This window comes from Ambystoma mexicanum, chromosome 2q, assembly GCF_040938575.1.
Source record: "Ambystoma mexicanum isolate Mex_15411 chromosome 2q, UKY_AmexF1_1, whole genome shotgun sequence".
Classification (NCBI taxonomy): domain Eukaryota; kingdom Metazoa; phylum Chordata; class Amphibia; order Caudata; family Ambystomatidae; genus Ambystoma; species Ambystoma mexicanum.
Genome location: NC_090924.1, coordinates 1,315,756,613 through 1,315,769,217, shown reverse-complemented (window position 1 = coordinate 1,315,769,217; position 12,605 = coordinate 1,315,756,613).

Sequence of the window (12,605 nt, the reverse complement as noted above, 5' to 3'; positions counted from 1 at the left end):
GGAACAGTCTGTCTGGTTGTGGATCCAGCTTGATGATACTCCAGTTCTTCTTAATTATTCTTGTGATGTGGTGGCTTTGTGCAGAGTATCTTAATGTATGTAAAAATGGAATGTCCTTAGTTTTATTCCTGTTGATCAGAAGGTCCTTCCTTTCCAGGTTATCAACTGAGAAATTGAGAAATTGAACAGCCTTTGTCCTAATGGAATGAATGAAGAATACAATCTGGGGTCTTTTCTATAGGTTCCCATATGAATATTCAAATATGCAACTAATAGTACCATCTATGGCAATTAATGTACATTCCCCTTAGTGATACTATGTCGACAGTCTAAATAAGCATAATTTGATTAACGCATATGCTATTTGGAGATCAGACATAAATTGTAACACAATATGATTGAAACACCTACATGTTGCCCTCGTTCAATTGGGAACATGAATAGTAGCTAACTCAGTAGCTAACTATTGTACATAGATATATTTAAATCTTTTGAATAGACAATGTTAATAAGATATGCTTGCTATGAATGTAAACGATTGTGTGCGAATCAAATGGGAGCCATACACACACACAGAAGACTGTGAGCGTAACTGGATCTTTCCTCTATCATTAGGGACTGCTTAGATTCGGTTTCTCTTGGATAGATTTGATACCCAGACTTATTTGACATTATTCTCATCACATAATTACAATTCCCCTTTTTTTTTACAATACCCTGACTAGTTAGAGTCAGCATAAGTGTGGCTTTTATAAGCCTTTAAGCTAATTTTCAATTATGTAGATCAACATGACCATAATGTTTTTTTAAAATGAATGGTCACTTAAAGATCATCATTAGACTTCTTCACATACTCTGACAGGCAAGAGTAATTATAAGTGGGGCTTTCACTAGCATTTACGTTGGGTTTCACTAGCATTTACGTTAGCTCAATACGGTGAAAATGTAAACAAAATGACGTCATCACGCTGTTACGCGATGACATCATCATGTAACATGACTATAACGGCGGCCATTTAGGCCGGGCCTTTTTTTCGAGCATCAGCGGCGGGAGCCAGTCTCCAAGAGTCCCCCTTCAGGTAAGCACTATTAACTATCAGCAGACCCATATCTGCATGGGACACAACTTAGTAAGAATATATTGGTGATATGACATATGACTGACCACTGTCCATAAAATAATTCTAGGCTTTCTGCCATACCACATTTGGACCTGTAATAGAAGGCGGATACAGCTCTCTAGGATAACACTTCGTAAACACATATTCAAGAGACAATTTACACAGGTAAGCTTTTTGCTACCTTGATCTCTCCAATAGAACACCTATGGATGTTATGATGATCTGCATTGTTATATGACTTTGAATAGTCCTCATATTTTCAATAGATGTTCCATTACACTCAAATATCTATTGCAGATGACTTGTGATTATCAAGAAGCTTCACAGATCAGATCTGGATCGCTACAAGCAATTGCTAGCTACACGATACCATGTTCAATTTGGTAAGAATTCTTTACAATGAGCAATTACATATCCATTGTATGTAGAGCACAAAAAGACAATATCCTTAGGATTCCCTTTTAATTCACAGGTGAACGTTGATTAATATGCCCTGAAGTCAGTCAACTAGATGGTATATCACAGATAACCATCACCATCACAGACGTTAGATCCTATACCGAATCTGGCTACATCTAACCTGATCACCAGGTAACCATTGACATTTATACTATTAATACATTTGAGATTGTATTTTTAAAGTATTTTGTTCTACCATTGGGACTTACATACAGTGTTTTTTTACTTTTTTTAGGATTGGCGCTACAGTGCAAACCAAATTGACATTAGAATCCTTAAACAAAGATCAGCAAAAAACAAGAATCGGGGCATCACTGATGATTTAAGATCCAGTTACGACAGATGGATAGTAATCCATGTTGAAATTATTATTGTTTTCAATCTATATTTTTAAACTGAAAGAAACATTTGGGTAGATATCTTCTGACGAAGGGGTTATATATTCCCCGAAACGCGTAAAGAATTCTGTACTTTGTGACATTGGTATTTTCATGAACCATTGAGAAAATTGGTACAGGCTAATGGGCATGGTACACATGTCTACCTGTGATACATACACTAATTGAACTTGAATGAATCTCTGAGGGATTGGTTTTTTTGAAACTATGAAGTAATAGTGATGATTTGAACCATTAACCGCAAAAGAAAATCTTGTTTATTTTAAATGCATATAATTGTTATGTTAAATGATTTTTTCAATTAAGAATCCCTTTTTTTGGGAACTAAAACACCCATTGATGACAAGATCATCAATGTATAAAGTTTTATTTTATGAAATCATATGAGCATTTGGTTGTTATTGCAACACTAGGGTGTGCAGGGGATGGGAGTGTTCCACAAATTGGTGGTCACCTGCTGTTTACTCATAGTTTGATACAACCCAGTGTCAGGGTTGATATTCTCCCCCGCACCCCACTAATTACCCTAAATCATTTACTATATGTTAAATAAGGTGTGCTCTAGGCCAATTAGTTTTTATCTATCTGTAAAGAACAGGAACTGGGAGACGCTGAATCGTCTCGCGTTAAGGTGCAAAGAAAGAACACCATGAGTGTCAAGTTTATTCAGACCCTCCAGAAAATTGCGGCATGAAATGGAAAATTTTGCGGCACAAAAAAGAAAAAAATTGCGGCACACAACTGCGTTTTTTGCGGCATTTTCTAACGTTGAAAAATATATAATTTAACATCTTTTTTTGCCTAAGACCAAGTAATTGCAAGGATTTTGTTAGTGAGGAACAAAATGTTGTGTTCTCTCTGGCCACGCTCTGTAGGACAGCCAGGTCGAGTCACCACAGCCTAACATTTTGGATTGTGGTGGGGGAGGGGAGATATTGCCTGATCAGCTCCATGGAAATGGTGCTGCGCCACTACTTCCAGCAGACAAGTGGAAAGCAAATAAACAGATAGGCTTGATTTCAAAAGTGTAACCCTGGTTGAAGCCCATAGGTTTGCTTTTCGCTTGTCCTATGACCCCAGGAGAGAGGGGGAACAACTCTACACTTCTCCATGGAAGTAATCCATGAGGCCCAAGACACAGGGGCGGTGCAGTGGCAGTAACTGCAAGCCCATAATACCTAGCCAAACAATGAACTCTCTTGGGTGGTCATCATTCCTTGGTTATGCCACCCACACATGGTGACTTAACACACCCACAAACAGAAATGAAACATCACAACACTACCAGGGATCAAGTCCTACAAATTAAAGTGGGGGGACTCATCAACAAATGCAATGGCATGTGATGTCATCAGAAACTAGCATATCAAGGTGAAATATGCATATATCATTAAATTGGCTTTGCTTAACCACCAAAATTGCACAGGACGAATGGCATTTGCCTTTCATCAATTTAAACACCCAATTTTGTGTGTAATTGGTGTCATACAGCCCAGCCTTGATTGAAGCCTGGGCTGCATGATACAAACGCTCGTAGCTGTATTCGTTTCAAATTTCTTTACAATAATTGTAAAGCAATTTGAAACAAATACAGCTACGAGCGTTTGTATCATGCAGCTGTGAAGGGTTTTGACCCATGCTAAATCAACAGACTGGGTGGATGTGGAGATGAGCTGTCGCCGCCAACATTCACGCCAGAATCCAGGAGCACTGCGCAGTTTGCACAAGACCACTCCAAAGATACAACCTTCTTGTGGGGGGTTCCACATCACCACTCTACTGTAAGGATGCCATCAAAACAATGTTAAGCAGGGGTCCTATTCTATCAAGCAAAAGATCACTCTATTGAAATGCAGTAATTCAAGACAGATCCCAAAAATGGGTGCAGTACCAGATTTGTCCACAAACCGGCGCTAGCGGTCTAAACTCTGACAGGGAAACTGTATTTAGGAGTTGCAAGAGGGGCAGGGACTTCAAAGCCTGTTGGTTAATTGAAAATCTTAGCCACCTGCTGTTCCCAGAGGCCAAGAGGCTGAGAACTCTTAACACCCCAGAGACTCACAACAGGAGGCAGGATATCACATGACCCTTCTGAGTGAGAGGGAGGGGGTTTCCCCTTCAGCCTGGAGGAGAGAGACAATAGCCCCTTTCAGTTGAATGGGGTATGTTAATTTTGAATGTTGGCTGTAAACAAAGATCTGCCTGTGAGCAGAGACATGTGTTCCCTGGCCCACCCAAGCTTTTGGGGGCGGACCCAAACACTTTGGGGAGTTGAATTGAAGGCAAATATATGTTTCATAAAAACACTGATAACTCTTTGTAACCAGATGACAGAAATGTGAAATTTGGGGATCCTTAAAATGAAAACTGTGCCCACAATTCAAGACCAAACTCCAATTTGTGTGATGTTCTGGTGCAAAACCCTGCTAATTATGAATATTGCAGACACAGTGGGCCTCATTACGACCCTGGCGCTAAGTGAAAAACGATGGCGGTAACTGGTTACCGCCATCGTTTTCCGCCAGGTCCGATCATGACTCGTGACCGTAAACTACGATGCCAATAGCGGCATCGTAGTTAACGCTGCCGCTAACTGCGCCAAGGGTGCGCGCACGCGACCGCCCACACCGTACTTAGCGCCATGGCGGAAAGGTACGCGAATGCCGACCCAAGCGGACATGCACCTAGCGCCATCACCGAGGCCGCTAAGTACCTTACCGCCATGGTGCAAATAACGCCATCGCGAACCAACCGTAAAGGGCCATGTCAAGTGTATGCAGCTGCCACAGGTGCACAGAAACAGCACAGGTGAAGGCAATACAGACTCAGGGGAGTACAAAAAGAGCACACCCCACCCCTAACCACACCCAGTCACACTCCACAATGATGCCAATACGACTAGCAATGTTGGGGCTGGAGGACCTGGTAGCAATGCATGTGCTACTACAACAGCAACAACAACAACAGGCAGCACAGAGGAGACGCAGGAGGAGAAGGAGGGCAAGGCAGGGCCAGCAAGCCCCACCAGCACAGCCAGTGCCACCACGCAGGCAGCCCCCAATCCCACGCATCAGAGCCAATCCAAACAACCTCACTGCTGAGCAGATCCACACCCTGTACCGTTTGGACCGGGACACCATCACTGCCATCGTAGACATGACGCACGACGACATCGTCAGCATGATAGCAAGTCCAACCGCCATCCCCCCCCTACTGAAGGTAGTGGCTGTACTCCACTTCCTGGCCACAGGCACCTACCAGCACACAGTGGGGCACCTGCATGGCATTTCACAACCATTATTCTCACGAACACTCATCCAAGCGCTCGATGCCCTCCTCAAGCACACAGACGACCACATCTCAATACAACGGACTGGCCAGGAGATAGCAAACACCAAAGTGGGTATCCATGCACTAGCCGGCATACCTGGATGCATTGGTGCCATCGACTGCACCCATGTGGAATTGGTGGTTCCACGTGCCATGGAGGTACCGTACCGCAACCGGAAACAGTTCCACTCAATCAACGTGCAAATGGTCTGTGACTCCAACATGATCATCACACATTGTTGTGCCAGATTCCCCGGATCAACCCATGATTCTATGGTCCTGAGGAACTCCACAATACCACGCTACATGGAGCGACATGCAGGCCCAAAATCCTGGCTACTCGGTGAGTGCAATGTCATGGAAGTGGGCATGGGAATGACGTACCAATGCATACTCCACCTGGCAGAAAGGGGGGGGGATGATGCATACTCCACCTGGCTGTGAGTAACACAGAGAACGGAGACAGAGGAAGGGCACCCACAATGCACACAACCCCACTGCATGCATAGGGTGATGGCATGCAAAACAGGCCATGGCAGCAATGAGCATATACTGGTTGCATTGTGTGAATCAATTAGTGCATGTAGAAGTTAGCCAAGGTAACAGTTCGATGCCAGCCAGGGTTGAACACCATGTTCCTGATCAGACAACATGACTGACACAATCATTCTCGCCTACATACAGGTGATGCAGCCTATCCCCTGAAGAGGTGGCTCCTCACACCAGTCCGGAACCCGCAGAACCAGCACGAGGAGGACTCCAAACATGCACATACACGTACTCGTGTGGCCATAGAGCAGACATTCGGCCTCCTGAAGGCACGGTTCCGAAGCCTCAGCAGGTCTGGTGGGCCACTCCTGTATGGCCATGAGAAGGTGGCAAAGATCGTCATGGCATGTGTCATGCTGCACAACATGTGCGTCAGACGGAATGTGCCCCTGCCCCCTGACGCAGAACTGCAACCACCTGACGATGAGGATGAGGAGGGTGCAGATGGGGCGCCACCACATGGAGGAGGCGATGCACAGGAGGGGCCTGCCATGCGCCGAAGTAGCATCGACCACTGCTTCTAGCACACACGGCTGGTGTTCATCGCATGGAGACTGCACTTGGGGCACTCTGGTACATGGACACTGTGGACTGTACACCAATAAAGCACACATACGCAATGAAAATGTCCACACATTACTTTTTAGGAAAGAAAAAAGTGTATTGGTAAAACAAACTGTCGTGTCACTACCCCTCCCACCTCCCCCCTGCACACCCCAACACACCCCCTCCCACCTCCCCCCTGCACACCCCAACACACCCCCTCCCACCTCCCCCCTGCACACCCCAACACACCCCCTCCCACCTCCCCCCTGCACACCCCAACACACCCCCTCCCACCTCCCCCCTGCACACCCCAACACACCCCCTCCCACCTCCCCCCTGCACACCCCAACACACCCCCTCCCCCCTCCCCCCTGCACACCCCAACACACCCCCTCCCCCCTCCCCCCTGCACACCCCAACACACCCCATGTAGGTGTCTACAGATGCCTGTGACAGTGTCCACAGTCCCTCACAAGGCCCCTCTCCCGGCCCCCGGGGCACCCCTGGCTGTGGAGCGCAGGTTGCGTCCGGACCGTCGCACGGGGCTGCTCTGCACAGAACTGGCAGTGGAGGATGTCCCTGGCTGCCCCTGTGCATGCTGCTCCTGTAGTGTGTGGTTGAGGTCAGTGACCGCACGACGCAAGCCCGCAAGTTCGGCACAGATGTCCCTTGACATGGCCTGCATGGCATCTCTCAGGGTGGCAGTGCTCTGCGCCACTTCGGCCCTTAGGGTCTCCGTGGCCTGTTCAATGCTGGGCCCAGCCCCCACACATTCTGCGGCATGCTCATCCAGCTTTGCCGACAGCTGATGCTGCCGTTGAGTGATCTCCTCTAGGGAGTGCTGGCCGTGCTGGCCCATGGCCAGTGCAGGTGGAGTGATGGAGGGGCTGCTCCCCTCCTGTGGAGTGTGGACAGGGCATGGGGTGGAAGGCCACTCCTCTGCCTCAGTGTGCCCCTGTGTGTCACCCTCATGGGGGCTGGCGTCAGAGAAACAGGGGGAATGTAGTTGGTCAGTGGGGCTTCTGACCTCCTGCTCCATGTCCGAGTCAGAACATGCAGCTGTTGCAGCTGTCTCCCCGATGTTGCTGCTGGCCGCTGACCCCCTGCCTTCTGTGGCAGGCAATGTCGATGGAGGTGGAGCAGCTGCTGCTGGCCTGCTGCCGACAGGGGTGCTTGCCGGTGGGACCTCCAGTATGCCTGCAGTGGGACCTGCTTGTCGTGGGGTCTGCCTCACTGCAGCTGAGGTTGAGGGTGCAGGGACGTTGATGTTGGACTTCGCCCTCTTCGGCGCAGGGGTGTCCTGGTCCTCTGGGTGTGATTCAGTGCCTGTGGTGGAGCAAAGGTGGGAGGCCGTTATTGATGGGTCTACGGACTTTGGAATGACAATGGTTGACATTATTTTGGCCAGTGGATGAGGCAGATTACAGGCAGTGCCATGCAGGGTGTCTCCTTCTAGTGTGGTGTGTGGACGCAGGTATGCGGGTGCCAGCAGTGTATGCAGGGTGGTGCTCGCATGTGGCTATGGCCAGTATTGATATGTGTTGCATTTACACTCTAGGGCAACCTTGTGCTACACATGATTGGACTGCTGTGACTGTGGCATGTCTTGTCAGAGGCACCTACCTTCATCGCCTGATGTCGGGGCTCCCCTTTCCATCCCTCCAACACCTTCGATGGACTCCATGCCGATGGTGGTAGCACAGATCTCCTCCCACGGTTGGAGTTTCAGGGGGGATTCCGACCCTCCACCGGTTCCCTGGGCAAGGTTGCGGTTTGCTGAGATGACCGCTCTGACCCGTATGCGCAGGTCATCCCAGCGCTTCCGGCACTGCTGTGGGGTGCGGGGTACGGTCCCCACCGCGCTGACGCGCTCAGCCACCAGGGCCCAGATGGCCTTCTTCTTCCCGATTGCTGTCCTGGTCATTTCAGGGGAGAACACAACACCTGCGTTGTCCTGCAGGGTCTCTGCAAGCATGCAGAGTTCCTCCCGGCTGAATCGCTCCTGGCGCTGGCGGTCACATGCTTTTTTGACGCATTTCGGCATTTTCAGGGAGTTGGATGGGTGGTTGTTTGGTTGGGACAGGTGTCAGGGTTGGGTCTGGTGTTGTTTGGTAGGATGGCAATGGATTGTGTTTTTAAAGATGGCCGACGGGATGCTTCCCGTTCCGGCGCGATGACGCTATTTCCGGTTTGGCCTTTTACGGCCAACGTAATTTACGGCCGCCGCTAATTACGGTGGCCGCAAACTACGGTGGACGCTACTTACGCTGGCGGAAGGGCACCTTGCTCACTCAACGATGGCGGTAGGGGCCTTTTACGCCATGGCGTTAATTGCATTACCGCCATGGCGTAATGCTCGTGCGCGATGGGTCGTAATGTGGCGCTCTTTACGCCATCGACTCACGGCGTAAACGCTCATTACGCCATGGCGGTAATGACGGGCGATTAGCGCCAGGGTCGTAATGAGGCCCAGTATTTAAGTTAGAGACCTGGAAATTTACTGGGCTATTTGGAGAAGGGGGGTGTACCTTTGTATAATTTTTGATGAAAAACCAATGTTGCAAAACCCACTAAAATCGAAAATAAGTTGCCATTTTTGAATGCAAGATCCTAGAAACGCCAGAGTCGGAACAGAGACTACCTTAAGCAATGTGTAATATGTAAATCTAATGTCAACCACTTGTGTACCTGGGAAATATGTATTTGGATCAGAAATAGATTTGTGTACACATTGACCAGGGGAGTGTCATTTCTGCAGGTCATAAAAATGACATCACTCTGACACACTATCCATTCCAAAATCAGGGACCAAAGAATCTATTGACCTATCAAATTAAGAGAGGGGCAGCCTTACTGAAGCTAGCCTCTCCACCCACTTTCTAAACACATAAAAGCAGACAGTGCAGGACAGATAGGGATTCAATTCCATTTTCTGCGGGACGCTCTGCCGGGAGACTCCAGACTTCACATCCATCAATCTCCAGAGACCAGAACTTTACTTCAGAACTTAAAGCAAGGGCCTAAACCCACAAACTGAGAACTCTTCTCAGCAGGCCTCAGCATCCTTAAAATCATTTGCAAACTATTCCACAGCCGGGCGAGCTGTCTGAATTCTTTGCCAAGAACTTTTGCCAGTACCCAGAAAGCAGTGTTACATCCAGAATCCACTTGATCCGGACCGGAAAGCAGAGCAGTATCCAGAACCAGAGGCCGCTGTATCCAGAGAGGCTAGACCAGCAGAGCAGAGCTGACCCAGACGCTGTGAGCAGAACCGCCCGAAGTCCAGTCCAGTTGACCAGATCCGTAACGAGGCCCATTCATTTCAAAATTAGGAGTGAGTATCCGCCAGAACTGTGCAGAACCCAATCTCTTAGTTAAAATAATCTAATCCTTATACTTTTGCCGTAATCACGATTCACGCACTCGCGAATTTTACTGCGATTTGCGATTTGGCCTGATTTCTTCTCCAGTAAAAAAGTCAGCAGCTCCTTGCTTTCCTTTGCTAAAATTCGTTTAACCTGCTAGTTACTCATAGAGCATTGCTAAAGTGAGCCTGAACTAATATAAAGTAGCCATCACCTACCCTGAACCTCCTACAGGGAATTAAAATCAATTTTAGCATCTTTTCACTTCCTTGCAAACCACATGAAAGTAATTTGCCTGTGTTTCAAACTTCTACCTGTTTTCCTCTAAGCTTGCTGGGGGGGAACTGAATTTCGTATTGTATTTGATTGCATTCCTGAGAACTGTGTGCTCCTCCTTCCATTTCTTACATTGCATAGGGGGGGGTGAATTGCCAGAGAAAAAGTGATTATATTATCTTTTGCTAAAATCATATCAAGTTATTTCTGTACTGCATTTCATTCCTCATTGCTTTTCCCTTGAAACCATAAAAGTATTTTCGCTGCCTTATCCATCCTATACCAACTCCTCATTGATTGTAAAGAGATGTGCTAGTGTCAGATTACCCATTGTTGATCAACATTATGTTCATAAGTGTGATATCAATTATTAATTTATTATAAAAGTGTGAGATATATATTGTTTAATCTTTAAATAAACCTTTTAAATTTGCAAAACAAATCTACTTCTTGGCTCAGTGGGGTCAAGGGGATTCTAAGAGAAGGGTGTTATACAAGGGTTCATCTTCCAGATTATAACTTGCCATAAAAATATATAAATAAGGGCTTCCCTTGGGTATCCCAGACAAGGCACTGACTTAGTGGGATTGCTTTATTGGAGTCACTTACAGAGTGGAGGCTCGTAGCCGGGATCTTCTGGGTTAGATTTAGCACTTGTGGAGCTTAATACAGTGTGCTAACTGACGGGATACATACATCTGGTCGGATCACCACGCTGTGGTACGCTGTAAAGCACTCCTCAAAGGAACGCTCTAAGGAAACGGTCTGTTTTGCAAAATAAAATACAAACTTCTGTAAGTCAGAAAGGAACTCAAATTCCAGAATGATGACCTTGGTAGATATGAAGATAGCTAGGGAGCACCTCTTACATAAACTGTTTGCGAGAGGTGAATGGTCTGAGCAGGACCAAAATGTATGGTTGCAGGCGATCACACAACAGGTCACTACAACTGGGTCAGATATGTGGAGAGATCAGGGTCCCTTACATGTGGCCCTGAGTGAACTATATATGGCTTCTAAGGCCAAAGATGAACACAATAAGATTGCCAGGATAGCGGCATATTTGTATCTATATATGGGAGCCATGCAGGACAAATGTGCTGAAGGCCAAGATCTGGCAAATAGGCAACAGATGGCTTTAGAAAAGGCCCAATCTGACCTGGACTCTTCTGAGAAGAGGCTGTACAGGAGCCAGGAGTCAGAAAATGATAGTAGACAGTACATCATTAAAATAAAGGAGGATATGGATATCCTGCAACAGAAAAAGGCTGACCAGGATACCAGAATTCTGGCCTTGCAGAAGGAGCACCAAGACAGTTTGGACTCCCTACTGCAGAGCCAGAAAAAGCTGGAGCAACAATTAGATTTCAATAGAGCATGTGCTGAGCAGGTAGTCACCCTGCAAAACCACCTAGATAGGGAAAAGACAGAGAGCAATAAACTGATCCTGAAAAACCTGGATACCCAAGCAGAGTTTGATCAAGAGAGCCAGAAAGCTCGTGCCCTTCAAAGGCAAAGGGACGACCTGGCGGCACAGATGCAGACTCTTAGTCAGGAAAGGGCCACCTTAGGCCAGGAAGTCTGCCAATTAAAAGAAAAAATTGAAAAAAATCACCTGGCCCTCCAGGGGCTGGGTGACCTCCAAAAAGAGCATCACGACTTGCTAGAGCACACCAGGAGGGTGGAGCAAGAAAGGAGCAGGCCAGTAGGGATGGGACTCAGGAGGTAACCGTCCTGCAGCAGAGACTGGCCCAATACTCCAGGACCAATCAGGAGGCACAGCGAGAAAATGAGGCTCTCTGTCAGCACAATGATAGGCTCCAGCAACAGGTAGCCATGCAGGAGAGACTGATAGAGACTAGTAAGGCCTTAACTGAGGAACTGAAAGCACAGGCTCTTGCATTGCAACAGGGAGCAGGGGCTGACAGAGATGAGGTTCGCTGGGAAAAGGAAACACCTGAGCATAACCTCAGGAGCCCTGGTACCACAGGCTTTCATCTCTCCCAGTCCCTGGACTCTGCCACCCCCATGTCCCCTGGCGCGCATGAGTACAGGGCCACAGGAATGGCAGATTACTATCCAGCCAAAAGTATGGGGCTCATAGGCCAGTACCACCCAGGAATGGAGAGGCGGGCATCCGGGTATGGGCACCCAAGCACAGTGCAATTTAGTGGGGAACCCCAGGGGAGTACGCCCATTAAGGGCATCCTGAAAACCTGCCTGCACCAAATAATTCACAGCCCAGAAGGCCCTCGGGCCAGTCACAGACAGGGAGTCGAGGAGGTAGTCCCACAAATGGGGTCCCTCGCTCCCCTGATTATGTAAGTCCCCGCTACAAGGGAAACCGACCCATCCTGGGTTATGTTTGGACTCCTCCAGCCCAAGGGGGGGATCCAGCCAAGCACCTGACCCAGGGAACTTCCCTCCTAACGTCCCCCAGGAGGGCAGAAATTCACCAAATCCTGGGCAGAACTTTTTCTCCAGGTATCCACCCAATTTCCAGCCCCAAAATCATCCATCCTTCTTTCCCCAATTCCCTGAGCCCAGACAACCTAATCCGG